Raw genomic sequence first — 11685 nt, 5'->3', positions numbered from 1 at the left:
ACATATGCAGGGTTTATTGTTCTCTTTTTTTTTTTCTTTTTTTTTCTTAACATTTTGGAATCACTGTACAATACCATCAAGTTCGGCAATTTGTCACTACATGTATTTCTTTTTTTTTTCTTTTTTTCCCCTTTTTTCCGTATTTAAACAACTAAAATATCCATGTGGGGAAAAAAAAAATGGAAAAAAATAAGAAAAAAAATGAGAAAAGGAAACAAAACAAAGAAAATAAATTAAAAAAAAAAAAGGGGCATGTAGGGAGTGTGTTTTTGTTTCCATTAATATAATTAAATTTTCTTCTAGTCTTCTAGTAGTTAACAAAGTCAAAATCCAAAGCAAGTACTGGCCTGCGTTTTTTAATGTAGTCCATCCATTTCTTCCATCGTGTTACAAACAGGTCCCTCTTGTAGTTCACATCTGCTGTCATTTTCTCCATTCTGTAAATGTCCATTGTGATGTTCATCCACATGTTCATCGTTGGGCTCTCAGAAGAAAGCCATTTTTTTGTGATAGCTTTTTTGCCTGCTGCCAGTAAAATATTAAACAGATATTTATCATTCTTTGTCCATCCTTCTGGCATAAGTCCAAAAAATAGAGTTTTACTTTCCAAAGGTAAATATCTTCCAAATGTCTCTTGTATAGCTGCATGTATTCCCTTCCAATAAGTTTTAATAACATGGCAGTCCCAGAAAATATGATAATGATTTGCATCTGTATTTCCACAGTTTCTCCAGCAGGCGGAAGGGTTACCTTCGTAGTGAGATTTTTGGTGAGGCGTAATAAAATATCTTGCCAAACATTTCCACCCAAATTCCCTCCAGCTCTGTGAGCTGCTACATTTCCATTGATATGCCCATATTGTTGTCCATTCTTCCTCCTTTATCTCTATTCCTCCCTCCATTTCCCATTTTGTTTTGATATATAAGGTTGAGAGTAATTTCATATTTGTTAATCCTTTATAGAGGTCACCTATAATACCTCTGTTCTTATTTGAACTGTATGCCCTTTTAAATACATCTAGTAGCTGTTTACTTAATTCAGTCTTAACTTTTATCTTTTTGTTGACAAAATGCCTCATCTGTAGATATCTATACAAATCCTGTGTTTTTAATGAATATTTCTCTTTCATTTTATCAAAACTAATTAGTCTCCCTTCCTCCATTACCGTACATAAAGCTGTCAATCCTTTATTTGTCCAATCTTTGAATCTGGTGTCCAATTTATTTGGAGCAAGTCTCTGCAGGTTTAAAGTGCTTCCAGTCTTTAGAAAGTTTAAGGCTTTTCTTTGGGATCAAAGAGTTGCTGAATTGGCCCTTTAACTGAACTGGTTTCCAGTCTGGACCTGGTTTAGTTCTATCTATGTGTCTTCCAGGTGAATTAAACCCGTCAGGGTCAGGCTGTGGACTGCGCCGAACACAGTTTGATGGTCTTGTGGTTTTCCAGCACGGCGGAGGTGATGATGTTTTCTGTCGGATGACAGGCGCTTGAGGTATCCACAGACACGAAAACAGAACCAAAAACCAGAAGATCAGGGACAAATCCACAGAACTTCCTCCTACACAGAGTTCTCATAGTGAAGACAGTCACAGAAAATTCTAAGCCCCGCCCACATATAGAGCGCTTTGTGTAGCTAGCATCAGCGAAGCGGTGTGAAAGGGTGAAGGTCAAACCTGTGTGTCCTCGTAGCTTCTTAATGACATCTTTGGTCTGAAGGTCCAAGTTGGACACGATCCACTGAAACACACGGGTCAAAGGTCAGGGCCTGCATCCTGTGAGGGCTGAACCGAGCTGACGTCGAGCTTTTATTCTCACACTGACTGTCTGAATTTAGGGATGAACTCACGTCTGAAACGATCCGGTCTCAGCTGTGAAGCTGCTAATACAACAGACGGCACGTCTCTCCTCGGCATGTGCAGACAGCGTCCAAAATGAGTCATCACACCGTGGTGGACCAAACGCACACTGCAGGTCACATGACCCGTTCCTTGAAAACTGCACAGACAGTTACCGGGAATAAGTTTTGGAATTCCCAAAACGGAATAATCCTCATCATTAAACCTTGGATTTAAAGCCACAGATTACAGGTGAGGATTACATAGAGGTCAAAGGTCAGCTTTGCCTCCTGTGACAGACAAGTTGGCGAAGACGGAGTACTTCTGATTCTCATCTTCACACACTGAGACAGAGCGTACCTTTCCTTTGTGTAGTCCCAGAGCTTCAGCGTGCTGACGAGAACAGACAACAGCGCCATGCTATTGTCCATGCTATTTTTCCACAGAAAACTTTACAAAGACACTGGAAGCATGTCGTCATCTGAGGAGATGAATCAAGTTTACGTCACACCTTTGAGGCTGAGGTTACCTGCTGTGTGACATCACCTGTCAGTCAAAGAGGCCACGCCCTAATAATGCAAACTAAAACCCCTAATGTGAGTTCTAAAGTCATCCTTCTCCTGTACAGGTGCTCGGAGGGGAAAATTATCGAAACAGTCTCTGAGGCTTTAAACATGTTTATTTTAATGTGAGAGTGTGTGGGGACTGACTCACTGCTGCCTCTGCTGGACGTTAGAGGAAGTGTTGAGAAAGATTTAAGTGATGCCCTTATTGAGTACAGGTGTGGCAGTAATCAGGCCAGAGAGACTGACCTTAGCTTTTCAAAGATGTGATACACCACAGTTAATTTATGTTATAAGCAGGGGTGCACATAAGTGGTCCGCAGGTGCGCATGTGCTGTCAAAATAAAAGACGCGCAACAGATAAGAAGTTGCAACGTGCGTTTGGGTACATATAAAATGCACTGTTTTTGTCCGCTAGAGTGGGATTTTCACAGCATATTCTGCACCACATCTCTGTGCGTTCATCATTTGTTTGAAGCCAGCTCACCTCCTGCAACCACTTTTCCGAGAATACGCGCTTCTTTTGCAGTTCGGACTACTTCTGACATTTCTTTGGAGGTGGAGGAACACCAAAGTAATTGCTTTAAGGAGCTTGCTTCTTCGACATCTTTAAGAGTTCTAAACAAATGTGTGTCCTCCTCCAGAAAATCTTATGTACGCAAACGCGCGTTGCAACTTCTTATCTGGTGAAAACATGGAACAGTGGTGAACCTTCCCAGGAGTGGCCGGCCAACCAAAATTACCCCAAGAGCAAAAAGAACAAAAGACCCCAGAACAACATCCAGAGAACTGAAGTTAAGGTCAGAGTTCATTACTCCACCATAAGAAAGAGACTGGGCAAATCAGCCTGCATGGCAGGGCTCAAGGAGAAAACCACTGCTGAACTAAAGGAATGTAAAGGCTCGTCTCAGTTTGCCAGAAAACATCTGGATGATCCCCAAGACCTTTGGGACAGATGAGACGAAAGGTAAACCTTTTGAACGGTGTGTGTCCCATTACATCTTGCATAAAACTAACACAGCATTTCAGAAAATGAACATCATACCAGCAGTAAAATATGGTGATGGTAGTGTGATGGTCAGAGACTGGAGACTTTGAGCTACTCAAAGTCCTGACCTGACTCTGATTGAGATGCTGTGGCATGACCTTAAATAAGCAGTTCATGCTTGAAACCCATCCAGTGGGGCTGAATTACAACAAGTCTCCAAAGATGAGTGGGCCAAAGTTCCTCCACAGCTGTAAAAGGCTTGCTGCTACTTATCACAGATGCTTGATTGCAGTTGTTGGTGCCAAGGGTGGCCCAACCAGTCATTAGGTTTAGGGCCAATCAAGTTTTCACAAAAAGCCATGTAGGCTTGGGTTTGTTCCCTTTAATAATAAACACTTTCATTTACAAACTACATTGTGTTTAGTTGTGTTATCTTTGTCTAACATTTACTTTTTTTTGTCTGGAACATTCAAGTGTGACAAGTATACAAAAAAAATTCCCACCACTGTAGATGGATACCTAAGTACAAATGGTCTCGGAAACTGCCAAGGAAAGACTCACAGCCTTGTCCTTGAAGAGGTACACCAGAGCGATCGAAGGCAGGAGTATAAGCTAGATGTTCTCCACTGAACCATCCAAGGTATACTCGCAGTGACAGGGGAACAATATATAAACAGCCCCACCAACGCTGGAGATGGAGCAATACTGGAAGAGCATATGGAAGTACATCAGGAAGATGGCCATAACTGACTGTGTGTTTGGTGAAAACGTCAGGCAGCAGAAACCCAAGAAAGAGGAGGGAGACGAGGAACCATCATGGAAGGAGAGGCCCCTGCACGGTATGTACCACCGGCAGATAGAGGAGGTGGCTGATATCCAGAAATCCTACCAGTGGCTGGACAAAGCTGGACTGAAAGACAGCACAGAGGCGCTAATCATGGCAGCACAAGAACAAGCTCTGAGCACAAGATCCATAGAGGCTGGGGTCTGTCACACCAGGCAAGACCCCAGGTGCAGGCTGTGTAAAGATGCCCCTGAGACAATCCATCACATAACAGCAGGGTGCAAGATGCTAGCAGGCAGGGCATACATGGAACGCCATAACCAAGTGGCGGGCATAGTGTACAGAAACATCTGTGCCGAGTATAACCTGGAAGTCCCGAGGTCAAAATGGGAGATGCTCCCAAGGGTGGTGGAGAATGACCGAGCTAAGATCCTGTGGGACTTCCAGATACAGACGGAAAAACTGGTGGTGGCTCAGGGGCGATTTTAGCCCATTTTTGGGGGTGCTTCAGCACCCCCAAAATGAATCAAAGCACCCCCAAAGATTTCTTACTTTTTTTGGACAATATTTGCTGTCTGTGTGACACACTGCTAAAAATATAAAAACCATACAGTACTTGGTTGAAACATAACATTTTAACAACAAAAGTATAGATAACACCCCCCCTCCCAAAATGGTTTGTTCCAGCTCGGCTCTCCCTTACTCTGGCTCTAGCTCTGTTGCTGCCAGAGCGGCAGCAGACGCAGCGGAGCGGAGGTGTAAGTGCCTGGCTTAAAACAGGACATATTAGCTGCATTTAACCTTCAGTTACTCTTTATATAGTTAGGTAGCAGTCAGGCCATGTTTCTTTTTAGCTGAAAAACATTACACCAGGTAACCTGCAGTGTTGAAAACATGTTTTCCGACAATGTTTGCTGCCCTACAATCCGTCCTACTCTGTAGTAAAATCAGCGACATTTGACCGTCCTGTTGCTCCCATTGAAATTTATATAGCATATTTAAAATCTAAAACTAAAAATTGTCCGTAGCCTACTGTTGTTACCACTGTCCTGTTTGAAATGGATACTAACTAGCTAACTGACTGGATGCCCATTAACCTTAAAACTACGGTTGTGTGTGTGTGTGTGTGTGTGTGTGTGTGTGTGTGTGTGTGTGTGTTTGTGTACAGAGAGACAGCCAGGTTCATAAGGGATATAAGGAAGTTTTTTCAAAAAAAGGAGCAACATTCAGGTAAAAGTGTAAAAACAAATGATCCATCAATAAAGGATAATGTTGGATCAGTGTTTCAATATTTATATCTTTTATTAGATGTTCATGTGGTTTGGTTATTTGCCTTTTGGTTGAAAGTACACTGAGAGAGGACTTTTTGTTAGTGATCTTAATAGTATTTTTTCATATTAATGTAATTTTTCATCTAATTGAATCCAATCTATTTGTGTATGATTGTCAGTCCAAAGAGGGAGAGAGGAAAGAGGGAACGTCAGGAGAAAGTACAAGGTCAGGAAGAAGCAGGTAAGAAAACAGACAGGGAACAGTGACAGGCAAAACAGAAACTATTAAACTGACGAAGAGAAAAAACCTGATTTTACTCACACAGTCAGGAAGTTGTGTCCTCCCTATATTAAAGCTGCTATACAGAAGCTGCAAAACAAACTGGGTTGAAACATTTTTGACCCTCTTTAACAACATTCCAACATTATCATTGATTGGGGAGATTAAAATTAATGATATATTTTTATGTGGTTCAGCCACAACTCTACTAAAACCTCAGCCAGTAATAGGTAGGCCAACTTTTGGACTGTCCAGTTGTCTGTATGACTGTCGCAGTACAGTATCAGAAAGTGCCAAACAGCCCTGGTGGAGTGAGGAGCTGTAAAGAGAAGCAGAGTGCTCTGTTTATATTCTAAAAGTGTTTTAAGCTTGTTTCAAAGATTCTGTACAGCAGCTTTAAATGTTTTCCAAAAGCACACATACACTTATTAATGTTTCTCAAACTTTTTACAGTGTGTACCACCTGAGAAAAATGTCAAGCTCTCCCAAGCACCACTATGAAAGCATGAAACTCATAAATCTTACAACACAAAATTAGTATTATTAAATTAGTAAAATTAGTATCTGCAGTAAAGATTTTTATTTGTAATAATTTATTCTGTTTTGGGAGTGTTTTTTATGTATCTGTATTATATTATACATACACATTAAAAGTGAATTTCTGTCCAAATGCACTCAGTTTACTTCTTACTCACTATGAGCATCATTCATTATTCTCCCCCAGTAATTAAGGTTAGGATATGTATTTTTTTTTATCCCAATCCATTCTTCTTTTGCAGCATTTAAATAACCTTGATCAGATTTGATGGTTTTGTTACAGACTTTTCAAAAAAAGTGTTTTGCCTTTCTTTCTCAAATGTGGGATTAAATTGTGTTAAAATGTACAAAACAGTGATGTCATGTTTTGAGACGAGGACCCAGGCACAGAGAGACTTGTTGAATTTAAGAATCTTATGATTTAAGAAAGAAATTTGCAGACTTGCACAGAGATGGTAAATTATGATGACTGATAACGGAGATGAAGACAACAGACGATGAGGACAGGGAGGAACAGGGGTTTAAATGCACCAAGGAGACAGTCAGAGAGAACTTGGGACAACTGGAGACATTTAAGGATGCAGGGACTGACAGAGACGGGGAAGAAGTCTCATCGTGACGTGTAAAGTTTATCTTGCCTGGCTGGGCAGCTCTCTGGGTGCTCAGCACCCCCAAAGCTCTGATCCTAGAATCGCCCCTGTGGTGGCTAATAGGGATGGGTATCGTTTAGGTTTTATCTGATAGGTGCCAAACTGGTACTTTTGAAACGGGGCCGGTGTTTAAAGAATAGAGAACACAAACTTTGTCCAAAAACCTCTTATGTTTTTATTTTTAGCAGTCTCTTTTCTTTCTGCAAAATGATAACCAAGTTAGCCTTTTCTGTTGATACAACACACCTCCTTTGGTTGAAACTGGTGCTTAAACAATGGAAAACACAAACTTTGTCCTAAAACCTCTCATGTTTAGCTGTTTTTTTTGTAAAAAGATAACAATGTTATCCTTTTCTGCAGCTATAGGGCATATATGGCATCACTCTATCAAACAAGAAGACAGCTGCATGTAACTACGACAGTGTTTGCTAGTTCACCTTACGTGCATTAATTTAATAACGTGGTTAGCCTACTCAACGTAAATTACACAAGAACAACATTAAGCTACTCACGCAGAGAAGAACGGCTGCTGCTGCCATCATCATCCTCATCATTTCTGCTACGCTGACAGGGCTAGGGGCCAGGACTCTACTCTTCGGGTTTTTGGGGGATGTTGCTAACTCCGGTCCGATAACAGGCACCACACCCGCAGTAGATGTGCTTGGTGTGAGGTCTCGCAGCAAGCTATCAAACACGGCGCATTTCTTTTAAAAAAACGCTATGCGTCGCCAGGTGTTTCATCAGATTCGAGGTGTTACCTCCTTTGCACAGTATCACAGTATCACCTTAAAGCACTTGTTGCAGGCTGCTGAGTTTGCATCTTTTGCTGTGAAGTACAGCCAGACTTTGACCGCTTTGCCTTGTGCATTTTTAATCTTTAAGGTTAGGTTTAGAGAGTTAACCCTCTAAAAGAACGTGTGTACCTGGGCCCGCCTACTATCCTTGGAAAGGTAAAATGATTGGCTAGAATCCAAAGTGTATGACATCTCAAGAAAAAAAAGCACCGAAATGTGCGCTGCTTTTCGGTTTGGTTACTACCGTTTATGTCAGAACCGGTACCATAATGGCACCCGATACCGGTACCCATCCCTAGTGGCTAACCAACCAGACATAGTGGTGGTGGACCCCCAAGCTAGGCGAGTGGTTCCAGCAGATCCCGGGAACAACATCAGAGATCTCCGTCCAGAAGAGCGCAGTCCTGAGAACAGCTAAGATACTGTGCAGGACCCTGAAGCTCCCAGGCCTCTGGTAGAGGACCCGAGCCTGAAGTCATGATATCATGGTTTCAGCTGCATGTCAGCCAGTGGTGTTGGAGATGCTTGTAAAAACCAGAGGTGGGAAGTGAAATAAGGACTTAGGTATACTTATTTTTTTGTTTGTTTGTTTGTCAAATGTCAAGTGGGACAACAGGAGGATTTAAAATGATTTTCTGACCACTTTTTGAACTTGTGGAATCAGATTAATTTAACTTTCGTTTACATCCAAGTTGTAAGAAAGCATTGGGTTGATTTTTGGTTTATGATTTAGCACAAAATAAACACATTTATTTTTCAAAGAATTAAGTTGGAAGTGCGTTCTGACACAAACCACCTGTTGCCACCTACGGCCTTTTACTGGAGTACTTTTTGTTTTGACACTTAAAAGGCCGTGACAGGCAGTAAAGTGTCTGTGTGCGGTTTGTATCACAGTGTAGCAGCTGCTGGATTTGAAAAAGAAAGAAAAGAAAGAGAGCTACGTTCACTCAGACATGGAGGAAGACAGGAGAGGACAGGAAGAAGAGAGCTTAGTGTTAAAGGTGTGCTGAGCCACTACACAGTGTCCACTCACTTGCTAATCCTCACTTTAACCTCCAACTGTTGTCATTGTAGTTTTTAGCTGTGGAGGCAAAGTCGCCCTCTAACATGTAGAGAGAAAACAGGTATTTTTAAAATTCTCTTTCACTACTTGTGTCCTACAAAACAGATTTAAACTAAGTACATTCATTAGAATGAGAAAGTTCTAAATAACTTTGAATACATTTTGTATTGTCATGTACTAATTTTATATTAATACAGCAAAAGGTTCAGTTACCTTTGTACAAAAACTGTTCGTAGAGCTACTTTATACTTTCTTACTTTGGTACATTTCAGAGCTTTTGAGTAAAAAACTTGCTTCAGTACTTCAACTGGAGTATTTTAACCCACGTATCTGTACTTCTGTTTAAGTAAAGAAAGTCTGTACGTTTGCCACCTCTGGTTAAAACCGATGAGTTATGAAACTTAGTCTCTCTGAGCTCCTCGTGTCTAACCCTGCTCACAGGCAGCAGGGGGGCGTCACACTGCGTCCCCCTCCCGTGTCGGACTCTGACCTGCAGGGCGGGTGGGGGCTGGGTGGATGAGTGGGACTGTGGGAGGAGGGCGTTGGGTCGGCCCTTTGTTGTGGCGCCTTCAGCCGTCCAATCCTGACCTGCTGACGTAAACCGGCCTGTGTAAATTTCCCACAATGCCCCTGTGCCTCTTTGAGGCTCAGCCTGAAGTAGAGCGGGGGGGGGGGGGATCGGACCCAGACCCGGTCCGCTGAGCCGCGGGGACTGATGGCGGGTATGAAAGCGATCCGACAGCGCTGGAGGTGTCGGGGGTGCTGCTTCCCGGCGCCTCGAAACGGTCTGGGCCTCAGCTCGGCACCTCACCGTGACCGTGAGCGCCTCCAGTGCAGATGGGCTCATAAGGCGTAGACGGGACCAGAACTGTTGTGTTACTTCGGTAGCACACATACTAAAATTGGAACGATACAGAGAAGATTAGCATGGCCCCTGCGCCTGCGCAAGGATGACATACATATTCATGAAGCGTTCCTCATTTTCTTTGAAACTAATTCGAGTCTGAAACTGTGAGAGAGAGAGAGGGTTTATTAATGACGACAGGTAAACCAGGGGCGATTCTAGGATCAGAGCTTTGGGGGTGCTGAGCACCCAGAGAGCTGCCCAGCCAGGCAAGATAAACTTTACACGTCACGATGAGACTTCTTCCCTGTCTCTGTCAGTCCCTGCATCCTTAAATGTCTCCAGTTGTCCCAAGTTCTCTCTGACTGTCTCCTTGGTGCATTTAAACCCCTGTTCCTCCCTGTCCTCATCGTCTGTTGTCTTCATCTCCGTTATCAGTCATCATAATTTACCATCTCTGTGCAAGTCTGCAAATTTCTTTCTTAAATCATAAGATTCTTAAATTCAACAAGTCTCTCTGTGCCTGGGTCCTCGTCTCAAAACATGACATCACTGTTTTGTACATTTTAACACAATTTAATCCCACATTTGAGAAAGAAAGGCAAAACACTTTTTTTGAAAAGTCTGTAACAAAACCATCAAATCTGATCAAGGTTATTTAAATGCTGCAAAAGAAGAATGGATTGGGATAAAAAAAAATACATATCCTAACCTTAATTACTGGGGGAGAATAATGAATGATGCTCATAGTGAGTAAGAAGTAAACTGAGTGCATTTGGACAGAAATTCACTTTTAATGTGTATGTATAATATAATACAGATACATAAAAAACACTCCCAAAACAGAATAAATTATTACAAATAAAAATCTTTACTGCAGATACTAATTTTACTAATTTAATAATACTAATTTTGTGTTGTAAGATTTATGAGTTTCATGCTTTCATAGTGGTGCTTGGGAGAGCTTGACATTTTTATCAGGTGGTACACACTGTAAAAAGTTTGAGAAACACTGATAAGTGTATGTGTGCTTTTGGAAAACATTTAAAGCTGCAGTACAGAATCTTTGAAACAAGCTTAAAACACTTTTAGAATATAAACAGAGCATCTGCTTCTCTTTACAGCTCCTCACTCCACCAGGGCTGTTTGGCACTTTCTGATACTGTACTGCGACAGTCATACAGACAACTGGACAGTCCAAAAGTTGGCCCACCTATTACTGGCTGAGGTTTTAGTAGAGTTGTGGCTGAACCACATAAAAATATATCATTAATTTTAATCTCCCCAATCAATGATAATGTTGGAATGTTGTTAAAGAGGGTCAAAAATGTTTCAACCCAGTTTGTTTTGCAGCTTCTGTATAGCAGCTTTAATATAGGGAGGACACAACTTCCTGACTGTGTGAGTAAAATCAGGTTTTTTCTCTTCGTCAGTTTAATAGTTTCTGTTTTGCCTGTCACTGTTCCCTGTCTGTTTTCTTACCTGCTTCTTCCTGACCTTGTACTTTCTCCTGACGTTCCCTCTTTCCTCTCTCCCTCTTTGGACTGACAATCATACACAAATAGATTGGATTCAATTAGATGAAAAATTACATTAATATGAAAAAATACTATTAAGATCACTAACAAAAAGTCCTCTCTCAGTGTACTTTCAACCAAAAGGCAAATAACCAAACCACATGAACATCTAATAAAAGATATAAATATTGAAACACTGATCCAACATTATCCTTTATTGATGGATCATTTGTTTTTACACTTTTACCTGAATGTTGCTCCTTTTTTTGAAAAAACTTCCTTATATCCCTTATGAACCTGGCTGTCTCTCTGTACACAAACACACACACACACACACACACACACACACACACACACACAACCGTAGTTTTAAGGTTAATGGGCATCCAGTCAGTTAGCTAGTTAGTATCCATTTCAAACAGGACAGTGGTAACAACAGTAGGCTACGGACAATTTTTAGTTTTAGATTTTAAATATGCTATATAAATTTCAATGGGAGCAACAGGACGGTCAAATGTCGCTGATTTTACTACAGAGTAGGACGGATTGTAGGGCAGCAAAC

At 41.4% G+C, this 11685-nt stretch overlaps 1 pseudogene; it reads left to right on the top strand.

Annotated features, from left to right (window-relative positions):
• The first annotated feature begins 9635 nt into the window (after positions 1–9635).
• Positions 9636–9747, top strand: LOC112841904 (uncharacterized; annotated as a pseudogene).
• Positions 9748–11685: the final 1938 nt, after the last annotated feature.

Source organism: Oreochromis niloticus, linkage group LG12 (assembly GCF_001858045.2).
Source record: "Oreochromis niloticus isolate F11D_XX linkage group LG12, O_niloticus_UMD_NMBU, whole genome shotgun sequence".
NCBI classification, from domain to species: domain Eukaryota; kingdom Metazoa; phylum Chordata; class Actinopteri; order Cichliformes; family Cichlidae; genus Oreochromis; species Oreochromis niloticus.
Note: the sequence above shows the minus strand (reverse complement) of the source record. Positions and strands in the feature narration are given on the sequence as shown.